Below are 14,809 nucleotides of genomic sequence, written 5' to 3'. Positions count from 1 at the left end.
GCGATTCTCTCTTCAACGATTTTTCAACGATGCCGTTTTTAATGCAGTACTACAGGAAAGCCGCGACAGACTTTCACGTGCGCGTTGTGTTTGTTGTCCTGAAGATCGATTGCGGCTGCGGTTAAATGCATTTTCGAATACTTTTTTTAAGAAACTGATGTTCACACAGTCAGTTATGTTTTCAGAGCAGGACAAAACATCTGATATATCGAAATAGATCTGTGCATTAGTATGAATGCAGTCTGTTAAAGCTGCCACTGTATGTAATAAAAAAATAAAGTACATTTAGGACAAACTAAATTTGATATAAAATTTATGTGAAAATGTAGCCGTGTGAACACTTTCGTTTTCTTATATGCTTTTAAGTGAACCTTATTTCTAAATCACTGCAGTACCTATAAATCACTGCAGTTTGTAAACCAACCATGTATTGCTCCATCTTTTATCATGACTCCAATAATAAGAATGACAGACATTCATGTTAATGGACACATTTTTATACAATAGCAGGCCAACAGCTGATTAATGTATGTTAATGTTATGTAACTAATGTAACTGCCTGTATGTGCACAATGTGCTGATGTGCACAAGCTGAGAAGCAAAGCACACTGAGTGGAGTATTTTTTAATGGGTATAATTAAGTGTATAAATAACTGAAGGAAATATCTGTTTGCTAAATGAAGCCAGCTAACATGATTCATATTTTTATAATAATGATAATAATAATAATAATAATAATAATTATTATTATTATTGTTATTATTATTATTATTATTAATTATTATTATTATTTGTTTCTGTTCCCAGTATTTTTTTTATTACAAATGCTGTGAAAATTGAGGTAGCAGTACCGGCAAGTACAAAAAACAATAATATCACACTCGTTCTGGAAAAGTGGTATTGGTTCATCCCTACATATGAGATAAGTAATTGGATTCAGATGTAGAGTTGTTGAAAGGAACATTTACAACACTAAAATTCAGTTAGGGATATGGAACGGGACAGTTCAGCCAGAAATTCAAAAAAAAATGTCATTTACTCAACCTCATTTCATTCCAAACCTGCAGGAATTTAATTTGTCTTAGAAACACAAATGAAGGTATTTTAATGAAATCTGACAGATTTCTGTCTCTCCATTGACAGTCTACACAGCTACCACAATGATGCTTCAAAAAGTTCATAAAGAGATCATAAAACCAAGTAATATTCATCAAGCTGTTTAGTCCCAATATTCAGAAGAGACTCAAACACTTTATATGATGAGCAGATTTAATTTAGTCTTTTATCTACACACAAACTTTGATCAGCAAACATAAACAGAAGCTCAACCATACTTGCTTAATGTGAAAGAACAAACTTCATGTTTTTATAGAAGCTAAAACATTATGTGTAATAATGAAGAATGAACCCCATTGGTCCTCATACACCAAGCAAGCATGATTGAGCTTCTATTTGTGATTACTGATGTGTGTGTTATGTGTAAATATGGATATGTGGTGAGGTGAACCACCCCTTAAAAAAAAAAAATGATATATATATATGATAATGATATATATATATATATATATATATATATATATATTTTTTTTTTTTTTTTTTTTGTCTTTTACAGTGGCAGTGAAGAAGAGGTTCCCCAATGTGTCCAGAGGAGCTTTGGGGATTGCAGTGAATTCTAAGCTGGGGGAACATATATGTAATTTAAAATATGTCCCCTGGTTGATTGATATCAATTATATGTACATGTTTTAAACATCAAATAAAGATTTTCTTAAAATGTTACATCTGAATATATTTTCTTAGACTGAAATATATTGAGGGCAAAAATATATTTTGTGGTATATTTTGTTAAATGATTTTAAAATATATTTTTAAAGATATATTTTTAAAAATATACAAAAAATGGCCAAATAGCAAATATATTTTTTGCCCATTTTTGTATATATATATATATATATATATATGAATAATTCAGATGCAAAACCAGCTAAAAGCCATCTCGGTCAAAAATGAGATAATGATACTGAGTTAATGCTCCTGACACACATACGTCCATCACATAATTTTTCTTCAAACTCCCTAAAATACCAGCCTCAGCCCAATCAGAAGTACCCGTACGTACATAGAAACCTATACAACTGAGCCTGATAAAAATGCATTTTTTAAAGAAAGACGTCAGAAGGATTTAGCTGGTTTTGCATCTGAACTCTTCATATATATGAAGAGCCTACGTTGGTCAGGTGGTATAGCGGTCATTTGGTACAAGTCGTAGCTCTCAGAAAACTCCCAGTTCACAAGTTGTACGAGTTCGAGGACGTGAACGCTTTTTACAAGTTGGAATCTCGTAATTGCGGGAATTCCGTTATGACGTGAACGCACCTTATATTAAGAAATGTATGTGGAAATCACACACAACTACGGAAAGCAGAACGTGTCTGATACCACTTCTCTATTTAACAATCAGCAGTGCTAGGAAACGCCGCAAGTAGCCTACCTTCAGATCGATCGACGGTCAACCAGTAAGAGTCAAACAAAATAAGCACTCACAGAAACAAAAGTCACAGAAGGCGCTGATTGTGGTGATTTCTTCGGACAGGTGAGATCAGATTACTAAAATCATTTGCTGAATCCAACAAAGCGAAAGTAAACACAGAATACAAGCTAAAGATCTTAGAACAGAACATAAGTACCCTTAACTATGGATGCTTGTTTTGTCAGCTTGTCTTCAGTAGTTTAAGCTATATTTCGTATTTCGTCACTAATAAAACTGTGTTGCGAAGCTCTAACTTTAAAAAAAACGAAAAAAAAAAAAACCCAAAACAAAACAAAAAAAACCTTTTTTGTTGACGACCAGTGCTATTGCCGAACTCTTGCGCAGCACTGAGTTTGTGCAAGCTTGAAATTAACTATTATGACTCACCAGGAGATACGAAACGAAGGAAAACTACACTTTTTCAGTGTTTTCGTAAGCTTGCCACTGAAGCTGCTTCGGGAGACACTGCAGATGACACGAAAGTTAACATTACAGAAAATGAGGCAGATGCTATTATCATGAACAAACAACTGATCAAATGGGAAAATCAGGCTGCTTCGAAAACATTAATGCAAACTAATGCACTACACGTGTAAGTACAGGCAGAGAGTAAACCAACTCCAGGGTAAGGCTAAAAGCAGCAAAATCTATTAACGACAAACATCATAAACTCATCTTTTTAGAAAAGAACCAGACATGGGTGTCATGTAGGCTAATAAAATATTTTTTAATGGAACTGAACTTGTATTTAATGTGATTATACTTAAAAATATTAGAAATTGATAATTTCATTCCGTTTCATTTCCACGGTTTTTCAAACAGCGAATAAATTACACAGAAAGCGACATCATTACTTTGATCTATGGCGAGTTCAAGAGCGCTCAGAAAAATTATCGTTATATCACTGAAGCTGTCTACACTGAAATGAATCTCTTACTTACATTGTACGTACATCTTAGCTTTGTTGTTTATGATGAGAGAATTCAAGAGTTGCGCGCGCTAAACTGATGAGTTGAGCGATATCTTATCTGGACGCCTCTGATTGGCCATTGTATTCCTAAGATGAACAGAATCGTGTGTGATTGGTTATAATGCGCAACACTGTAAAAACGTCTAATAAGAATTACGGTGCAACATGAGCAGATCTTAATTTAATGCCGCGATCGACACTTTTTATTCAGTGCCACTTTGGTTAGCAACAGACGTAATAGATGTAATTTGTTTGTACAGGAGCATTTTTGTCCAATTTAGTGGCATTTTTTTTTTGCCACAAGTCCCCATGGCCAGGGGAAGTCTTAGCCTATGATTGTTGTTCACAGTGCTCCATGGGGTTATAGTTCTTTCATAAAAGCCACAAGTTAGCAGTGATTTTCTTTTTTTCAGTTTTGCTGGTTGGTTTGGTTAACTTTTTAACAAAAACATTTTAAATATGCCTATTGATAAAAGATTTGTAGAACCAAGTGCGCTAAAAATGGTCTGACACTGTAGCACTGTATTACAATAACATAACAACATAATATCTTTATAGGAGGTTACAGTACCTCCTACTGGAACATTGTAAGCATAATTTCTCCACCACATTTCTATCCAACCACTTTCCTAAAGCCCTACAGAAAGTTCAGTGCTTCTACAACTTAATTAAATATATATTATTTCTACATAGTGCTTGTTTGTTTTGGAAAATATGAATCTAATCACAATCAATCACAGGTAATAATATTACTTTATAATAAGTAATTTTTTTTTGTTAGATTTGTCACTCAGCTTCTGTGTTTGGATATATAGCGTTTTCTAAACTTTTAGTATGAGTTTCTGTTTGTTTACTTTTTTTATGAATATTGTTTTAAGACCTTTACTGAGACAATACATTGGACAACGGTGAGTCTCTCTCATGTTTGCCGCAGTTCTTATCATGATCTAGTTATGATATTGTGATGTAGTGTGATTTGTGTTATTTTGTGGTATAGTTGGTGATGCTAGTACTATAGACACAATGAGTATATATACAGTACTGTGCAAAAGTCTTAGGCCACTAGTATTTTCACCAGCTAAAAAATTGTTTAAAGTAAGTTATTTCTATCTTTTGCTGTAGTGTGTCAGTAAAAAATATCGGTTTACATTTCCAAACATTCTGTTTGCCATTAATTGTAATAATCTAGTGAGATTTTTGTTTGCACAAGGAGTCTGACAACAGCCAGTGCTCCACAAAGACATCTGATCTCACCACCATCCAGTCTGTCTCTGGAATGACATGAAGAAGCAGAAAAACTGAGACAGACTAAATCCAGAAGAACTGTGTTTCAAGTAACCTACCTGCAAAGCTACCTGAAAAACTATGCACAAGTGCACATAGGGCAAAAGCTGCTTTAAATGCAAAGGGTGGTAACATCAAATGCTTATTTATTTTAGTTAGCAGAAGTTCTTTGATAAAGAAAATCTATTTATGACATTGTTTTTGACATCCTCATTTTATGTACCTGACTGCCTAAAAAAATTTACAGTACTGTAGCTTTGTAGATATAAGTCTCTTAAAGCATCTTGGAGATGTTGCCACAGTTCTTCTGGATTTAGTCTGTCTCTGTTTTTTCTGTTTCTTAACGGACTGGATTGAATGATGGAGAGATCACATCTCTGTTTGCACAAGGAGTCTGACAACAGCCTGTGCTCCATACACAAATCTCACTGGATTATTATAATTAATGGCAAAATGAATGTTTAGAAATGTAAACTGATGTTTCCTACTGACACACTACAGCAAAAGGCTGACTTTAACTTACATTAAACCATTTTTAGCTGATGAAAATACTAGTGGCCTAAGACTTTTGCACAGTACTGTGTATATATATATATATATATATATATGTAACACTCCTGTTCATAGAAGAAGAAACTCTGCAGTGCATATCATCTCTCTGTCTGTGTTTATACAGTGAAATGGCAGAAGCCAGTATCTCATGGGCTGAGGATCAGTTCAGCTGTCCAGTGTGTTTGGATCTGCTGAAGACTCCAGTAACGATTCCCTGTGGACACAGTTACTGTATGAGCTGCATCTCAGATTGCTGGGACGAGGAGGATTGTAAGGGAATCTACAGCTGTCCTCAGTGCAGACAGACCTTTAGTACAAGACCAGTTTTAGGTAAAAATGTGGTGTTTGCTGAAATGGTGGAGAAGCTCAAGAAGATGAGACTCCAGTCTGCACCTGTTCCTTCTCGTCGTCGTCATCATCACACTGGATCTGGAGATGTTCAGTGCGACTCCTGTACTGAAATTAAACAGAAAGCAGTGAAATCATGTCTGGAGTGTCGAAGCTCTTACTGTCAAACTCACCTTGAACAGCATGAGAATCTCTTCAGAGCTAAAAAACACAATCTGATAGATGCTACTGGACACCTGCAAGAGATGATCTGCCCTCAACATGATAAAATGCTGGAAATTTACTGCCGTACCGACCAGCAGTGCATCTGTATGCTGTGTTTGATGGATGAACACAAAAATCATGACACTGTATCAACTGCAGCAGAAAGGAATGAGAAACAGGTACTGCTGCATACTGGATCTAATAAGCAACAGAAGAAGAGACTCAAACAGTCTTACTGATCCCAAACTTTTGAATTTTAGTGTTGGTTAATCATAGTTGTGTTTTTTGCAGAGACGTCTAGAGGAGAAGCAGAGAAAACTACAGAAGATAATCAATCGGAAAGAGAAAGATCTTCAGCAGCTGAGAAAGGCTATGGATACTCATAAGGTGAGTTTAAAAAGAAGAAAAGTTTAAGAAGAAGAAATCTCAGTTTTGATTTTCCTGCAGTGCTGGAGCTCTTACAGTCTCACTGAAGTCAATGTGATTGTGATGTGTGTCTATCAGCGCTCTGCACAGACAGCAGTGGAGGACAGTGAGAGGATCTTCACTGAACTCATCCGCTCCATTGAGAAACGTCGTTCTGAGGTAACGCAGCTGATCAGAGATCAGGAAAGAGCTGCAGTAAGTCGAGCTGAAGAACAACTTGAGCAGCTGAAGCAGGAGATCAGTGAGCTGAAGAGGAAAGATGCTGAGCTGGAGCAGCTTTCAGAAACACAGGACCATGTTTATTTTCTCCAGGTAACAGAGATCTTCTCAACAGCTGAGAATTGTAACAAGCTTTTCTGATTACAGGGAGTTTGTTTTTGTCTTTGTGTCTGTAGAGTTTGTCGTCTGTATCTTTCTCTGGATTTACAGATGACTTCACTGTCAGTTCTCATCTGTCTTTTGATGATGTAGTGAAATCAGTCTCTCAACTCAGAGACAAACTGCAGCAGTTCTGCAGAGAGGAGACAGAAAATATATCTGTAACAGGTAAATATTACTTTATGCATGATGCTTTAAATATAAACAAATTTAAATTTAGTTTCCTCTTGACATGAGAATTAACTGCAGATGTGTTTGCTGTCTGTAGTGAGAAGTGTTCAGGTAATTCTTACTCCTGAATATCAGACCAGAAAGGAGTTTTTACAACGTAAGTTACTATGAAAATACACACAAGTCTAAAATCCAATCTAATGAGAGAGTTGAACTGTTTTACACTTAATTAATTAGTTTTTACTTTATTTTTAAAATGCAAAAAAAGTTAAAATCAATTATGAAAATAGTCAAATTTATAATGATAAACTTTTAATGCTTTATATTATATACTTGCGTGTCATCCAGACAGAGAGCACCAAGAGACTGCAGTCATTTTGAACAACAGAATTGTTGGTGATGGATGTGAAATTTAGGATTCACATCTTACTTGAACCATATGTAACACAAGTAATGTTATTTATCGTAAATAACTGTGAATGGGTAGATATTAGCATACACAAAGTTTTCATTTTCTGTAACATTACTATATTTATAGGAGGTATTGTACATTGGCAGTCATTCTTTTTTTGCACATTCATCAGCATTTTTCATGGCCTTCAATTTGCAAGATGTGGAATAAGATGTAAAATAAGGCAATTATTATACACTTTTTAATCCAAAAAAGTTATCAAAATAGTTCATTGATGTATTTATCTTTCAGAGAGACACATTTAAAAAAGTCCAACTTTATCATTATAAAATGATAATAGAATAAATGTTCTATTAATGATGGAAGGCCATTAATGATTACATGTTTATCTCTATCAGATTTTCATCTGCTGACTGTGGATTGGAACTCTGTGAATTCGGGGCTCCGTCTGTCTGAGGGAAACACAGTGATCACTCTCGCTGACGCAGATCAGCAGTATCCTGATCATCCAGACAGATTTGATTGTTGGACCCAGGCGTTGTGTAGAGAGAGTGTGACTGGACGCTGTTACTTTGAGGTGGAGTGGAGTGGTGATGGGAGAACAGGAGTGGAGACATCAGTGGCATATAAGAGCATCAACAGAAAGGGACGGGAACCTGAGATTGTAGGTGGCCGTAATGATCAGTCCTGGACTTTGTTCTGTTCACCAGAATTTTCCTCATTCTGGCACAATAATGTTGAGATTGTCCTTCCTGTAAGTCATGTGTCCAGCAGAATAGAAGTGTATGTGGGATCACAGTGCAGGGATTTTGTCCTTCTACAGCGTCTCTGACACAATGAGTCTCATCCACAGAGTCCAGACCACATTCACTCAGCCTCTCTATGCATTGTTTGGATTAGATCGTAACTCAAGAGTTAAACTGTGTCGTTTGACCAATTAAATAGTAAATCAAAAGTGGTAAGATGTCATGGGACTTATTTTTTTAATCAGACAACTTTTTGTTTAATAATCACAGATATATTTTTTTCGGGTAAAATGTTTCATCAGATAAATACAACAATTGCTGTAGTGCAAGAGCTGTTGAAAAATGTTGAAAAATGCTTGTTTGACTGTCAGAAGTAGCTTTCGAATCTCCCAATAAAATATTTTTTAATAAATACTGTGTAGAGAATTTTTTTTTTTTTTTTGGAGAGAAAAACACCAGCAAAGGATTGTTTGTTTGCTTATGTGACTGCTCACATTCTTACTGTCATGCAGATTTAAAGGGGTCATCGGATGCAAAGTTCATTTTACATTTACATTGTCTGAACATTAATGTGTGTTGGCAGTGTATGTACACATCAGATCAGACAGGAATCATAACACCTAGGCTGGTTGGCTTTAAGCTGGAAGTAGCTGGTTTTAGCTGGTCTCTCAACCTGGCTAGGCTGGTTTCAGCTGGGTTGTTTTGACCCAGCAGTTGGGTTACTACCCAGAAGGTTGGGTTAAACATTAAACATTTAACCCAACCGCTGGGTCAAAACAACCCAATCGCTGGGTATGTCCATATTTTACCCAGCGCTAGATTGTTTTTAACCCAGCAGTTTTTGGAGTGTATAAGGCATCAGCACGTTAAAAATAAACTTTTGTTTTTGCTTCTATGAATATCAACGGTGTGATTTTTCCTTTAGCGTTAAGATCAGGTGACTTCATCACCAACTATAGGGCACTTCTCCCCAATCAGCAACACCTGGAAACACCTCAGATATATTCTGATCGACTGATGAATCATCAGCAAACAACACAACAGCAATTAAATACTTGCAAAAATCAAAGACGTAGAATGCACTGTTTATCGTAAATTTTAGGTTTACCTCTGACTAATTCATCTGTGGGTTCACAGCTGTGATGTTATTGTTTTGCCCGTATTTCTTAGAATGGACCGTTCAAGTACTCTAAATAGGCCTATTTTTTTTTTTTTCATTTCCTTGTATAAATATTAGAGCCTCGTTCCAACTCTGAGCTGTTTAGTTTAATAGATATCTCTAACATCTCAACCAACTGGATTCACCTGTTTCTGAGGCCTTCAGAAAGCTCAACGTCCTGCTACCGAATCATCAATACCTTAAACTCCCTATAGGAAAACAAAAACAAATATTTTTCTTTTTTTTTACATGTATGCATTTAAAATGTCAACATGTTAAAACAAAAGATGATAATGCACTTTATAGAAAAGCATAAACTGTACTAAAATAAAATACGAGATATCAGCAAGTTAAAAGGAGGCACAAGCTTTTGGTTTTCCTTCCAAGATCAGCTGACTCTACGGAAAGTACAAAGCTTCTTCCACACCTCTATTTAACAATCAGCTTGTGAGATCAGATAATCAGCTTTGCTGAGTTCAACAAAGCGAAAATAAGCACAGAATACCTAAAATTAAAATATAAGTATTCTGAACTCTAGATGCTTGTTTTGTCAGGTTTTCTTTAGCAGCCTGTTAAGCTATTTTTCGTCACTAATAAGCTAATCAAAGCTGTATGCTCAGAGCTGTTTTTTTTTTTTTTGTTGTTGTTGGTTTTTTTTGGTTGTTTTTTAGAATTTGAGGGGAGCAGCTTTGATCATATGGGGAAATCATGCTGCTTTGAACACATTAAAGCAAACTAATGCAATACAAGTGTAAGCTTTAAGTTAAACTGACTTTATATATATCATCTTGAAATCAGTTTAAGCATATTAATCTATTCGTTTTCATTTGATTGCCATTCACAGTGCTTTATGAGAAAATATTAATCTAATATATAAATGCAATTAATAATAGTATGCAAGTAATTATTTTGTAAGATTTGTTACTCAGCTTCTGTATCCGGATATATAGCGTTTTAAACATTCAGTATGAGTTTCCATTTATTGATTTTTTTCATTTATTTGTGTTTGCATAATCTCTTTTAAGACCTGTATTAAATCGTGTGGACATCCATGAGTCTCTCTAATATTTACTGCAGTCTCATCATGATCTAGTCAGATATTGTTATGTAATGTGATTTGTATTGTTTTGTGGCATAGTTGGTGATAATAGTACTACTGAAGTACAGAAATCAGTTTGCAAAGAGATAAATCATATACAGTTCATGGTATTTTAATATTTTAGACAACTTTGTAATATAAACAGTGTAGTAAAGTAAGTCACTCCCTACAGAGAAAACTTGTTTCTTAAAAATGTAATCAATCAGGAAGAGAGAAACACTCCAGTTCATATAAGAAGAAACTCGACTGTTGAGCTGCAGTGCATATCATCTCTCTGTCTGTGTTCATACAGTGAAATGGCAGAAGCCAGTATCTCATGGGCTGAGGATCAGTTCAGCTGTCCAGTGTGTCTGGATCTACTGAAGAATCCAGTGACAATTCCCTGTGGACACAGTTACTGTATGAGCTGCATCTCAGGTTGCTGGGACGAGGAGGATTGTAAGGGAATCTACAGCTGTCCTCAGTGCAGACAGACCTTTAGTCCAAGGCCAGTTTTAGGTAAAAATGTGGTATTTGCTGAAATGGTGGAGAAGCTCAAGAAGACGAGACTCCAGTCTGCACCTGTTCCTCCTCCTGTTCCTTCTCGTGGTCGTCATCATCACACTGGATCTGGAGATGTTCAATGCGACTCCTGCACTGGAATTAAACAGAAAGCAGTGAAATCGTGTCTGGAGTGTCAAAGCTCTTACTGTCAAAATCACCTTGAACAGCATGACAGTCTCTTCAGAGGTAAAAAACACAGTCTGATGGATGCCACTGGACGCCTGCAGGATATGATCTGCCCTCAACATGATAAAATGCTAGAAATCTACTGCCGTACCGACCAGCGCTGTATCTGTATGCTGTGTTTGGTGGATGAACACAAAAATCATGACACTGTATCAACTGCAGCAGAAAGAAAAGAGAAACAGGTACTGCCGCATACTAGATCTCATAAGCAACAGAAGAAAGTGACTTTTTTTTTGAAAAAAAAAAAAAAAAAATGCTTTTGAATCAAAACCAGCTTTGGAAAACATAAGAGAAAAACGTAGAGTTGAGTTAATCATAGTTGTGTTTTCCACAGAGACATCTGGAGGAGAAACAGAGAAAATTACAGAAGATAATTCAGCAGAAAGAGAAAGGCCTTCAGGAGATGAGAGAGGCTGTGGAGTCTCATAAGGTGAGTTAAAAGAGAAAAAGAAAAGTTTGAGTCTTAGTTTGAGACTCTTCTCCAGTGCTGGAGCACTTTTAGTCCCACTGAAGCCACTGTTCCTGTTGGAGGTACCAGTAGTGAATGATCTAATTATAATGTGTGTATAACACCTATAACAGCGCTCTGCACAGACAGCAACGAAGGACAGTGAAAGGATCTTCACTGAACTCATCCGCTCCATTGAGAAACGTCGCTCTGAGGTGACGCAGCTGATCAGAGATCAGGAAAGAGCTGCAGTGAGTCGAGCTGAAGAACAACTGAAGCAACTAAAGAAAGAGATTGATGATTTGAGGAGGAGAAATGCTGAGCTTGAGCAGCTTTCACTCACAGATGATCATGTTTATTTCCTCCAGGTACCACATATCTTCATACAGTGCCTGCAGCATGGAGATGATATCAGATTTCAAAAGTTTTGTGTTTTTGTCTTTTTGTTTTTGTAGAGTTTGCCGTCTGTCTCTCTCTTTGGATCTTCAGAAGGCTTCACTGTCAGTTCTCATCTGACTTTTGGTGATGTAGTGAAATCAGTCTCTCAGCTCAGAGACAAACTGCAGCAGTTCTCCAGTGAAGTGATAGAAAAGATTTTTCCCACAGGTACATTTCTAGGGTTTCATTGACTCAAGCCACAATGAAGCTTGCGCAGGTTTTGCATAGTTGTGCTAATTTCCTAATCTATACAGTACATTACCTTACTTCGTGTTTCTTTCTTTTAATCTCATGAATTAGTTTATTTAAATATATACATATAAAGTTAAATTGTTTTTAACTTGAGAATTAAACTGCAGATGTTTTTGGTGTTCACAGTGAAAACTGTGCAGGTCATTCTTGCTCCTGAATATTGGACCAGGAAGGAGTTTCTACAATGTAAGTTACTATGAAGAATTCAAATATATGAAATCCAGTCTAAGTGGCAGTGTTGTTTTATGTTAAATTAATGATATAAGACTGTTTCCTTGTTTTTAAAACATATTGGCTGCAACAAATAAATGATAAAATCAATTATTAAAATAACCATAAACAAATCGTCACATTTAGTTGCATATATGATACTGGCAGTAAAACAAATTTGGCCATAGACAAAAAACAGTTTAGCAGACAAAATTTATGCCTGAAAGGCTAGAACATTTAAATTATAGCAGCCATGTGGATGTGACCAATGGATACTCCGCCTCACCATGCCCAGGAGGAGGTTATTCCCTTGGTGGAGTGGGCACTTACTCTGCCAGGACATTGTAGTCCTAATAAGGCACAGGCCAACACAATAGCATCAATTACCCTTAGCGTGGCCTCTGAAGAGCTGCTCTGATTACTCTGATTTGGCCAGAGTGCAAACAAAGGTCCTGGACCAGGCAGAGCAGATGCAAAGACTGCTCATTCACAGAATCTTGAAAAAAAAAAGTGGAAAGCATCTTAGGCACATAGCCACACCAACTCAAGATGGGACAATTCACCCTACATCGCTGCAGAAGTATCCTAGTCTCTCTTTGCAAAGCCAAAAGAAGTGAAAGAGACCTCAGTTCAGCCATCTTAAGTAGCTCAAACAGGAGCCCACTGAGAGCCCTGATTTTGTGGACAGGTCCCAGGCTGATTATTTATTATTAAGTCAGCCAATATTCCAACCATTTGGCTGGCTACTGGGAAATGGTAGGCCAGGATAGCTGGCACTTGCACGCTCAGGGAAAGGAAATCCTTTGGCCAGGGTGCTGCTGAAAAAAAGCTGAGAAATCTGGTAACCAGGTCTGGTTCTGCCAGAGTGGGGCTAATATCCCTTATACCTCTACCACTAATACCCACTAGTGCCCCTTTTCCACCAAGGCAGTTTGAGTGCTAGTTCAGAGCAAGAGCCCAGTTTGGAAATTGGTTCTTTGTTTTTCAGTACCCAAAGCACCAGCTCTGAACCTGGAAAAGTGGTTCGTAAGTTACACTAAAAAATTGCTTGTCTAGAAGTAAGAACTGCTTGTTTTGGGGCCACTTTGGAGTCGAGATTTGGGCACCAGGCCAGGAGGATTTTTTTTTTTTTTTATGGAAAAGTGTGGCCCGGTTCCCAGTTGGGCTTGGTGGAAAATTAGTAACTTTTATTCAAAAAAAAAAAAAAAGTTTCATTTTTTTTTAAGATTTCTGTCACTAGTCAAGCTTTATTGAAAAATTCTGAGGCTATTTAAGCCCACTAATTAGTTATCAAAATAGTTGTTAGTTGCAGCCATAAATAAAGTCTTCAAGTAATGTTGAGTTTTATCATGAATGTTATTGATGATTTTGGCACTTTTCAAAATGCATCACATTTTCTCAAACACAACTTGGTTATTTCAATGAAGGTAGGTCACAAATGATTGTAGGTTTTTCCTCATCAGATTCCCATCTGTTGACTCTGGATTTGAACTCAGTGAATCATTCACTTCATCTGTCTGAGAGAAACACAGTCATGACTTTTACTAACACAGATCAGAATTATCCTGATCATTCATTGCGATTTGCTGGTTGGGCTGAGGCGTTGTGTAGAGAGGGTTTGACTGGGGCGCTGTTACTGGGAGGTGGAGTGGAGCGGTGATGGGAGGTTAGGAGTAGACATAGCAGTGACATAAGAGCATAAAGAGGAAGGAAAAAGGTCCTGATAGCGCAGCTGGATGTAACAATCAGTCCTGGAGTTTGTTCTGCTCTCCAGACTACTGCTCATTCTGGCACAATAACATCGAGACCTCCCTTCCTGTAACCCGTGTGTCCAGTAGAATAGGAGTGTATGTGGATCACAGCGCAGGGATTTTGTCCTTCTACAGTGTCTCTGACACAATGAGTCTCATCCACAGAGTCCAGACCACATTCACTCAGCCTCTCTATGCCTTGTTTGGCTTTGATAGACAATCAATGATAAAACTGTGTCGTTTAACCAAGTAAATCATGTGGTGGTTGTATAGATTATTTTGTCACATCACATGATTAATCAGTAACAGTAATCAGAATTACCACTAGTGAACTTACATTAATCACAGATCTGTTAAGAGCAAAACTTATAATCATTTAAGTATGAATGTTGAAAGTGTGAGATTTAGTTGAAATTTGATGTAACAATCTGACTGTCAGAAGTATAATATAAATATTTTTAACAAATACAGTGGCAAGAATAAGTTTGTAAACCATTTGAAAATATCTGTATTTCTACATTGATTACTCATAAAATGTGATTTGAACAACAAACACTATCTGAATAAACTCACATCTAATGTGATTTCATTTACATGTACAGCATGATCATATATCATTCTCCTCATGTTTATATGTTTAATGCTTCATTGTTTTTTTATTTTCTTCTTTATTACATAACTGCTCACATTCTTACTGACATG

General features: G+C 36.5%; 2 pseudogenes; both read left to right on the top strand.

Moving 5' to 3' along the window:
* The window catches only part of LOC127160364 (tripartite motif-containing protein 16-like), a 45,599-nt pseudogene extending 37,213 nt beyond the window's left edge, over positions 1–8,386 (top strand).
* Positions 2,468–14,380, top strand: LOC127162749 (tripartite motif-containing protein 16-like; annotated as a pseudogene).
* The last annotated feature ends 429 nt before the right edge of the window (positions 14,381–14,809 follow it).

Source organism: Labeo rohita, chromosome 3 (genome assembly GCF_022985175.1).
Source record: "Labeo rohita strain BAU-BD-2019 chromosome 3, IGBB_LRoh.1.0, whole genome shotgun sequence".
Lineage (NCBI taxonomy): Eukaryota > Metazoa > Chordata > Actinopteri > Cypriniformes > Cyprinidae > Labeo > Labeo rohita.
Note: the sequence above shows the minus strand (reverse complement) of the source record. Positions and strands in the feature narration are given on the sequence as shown.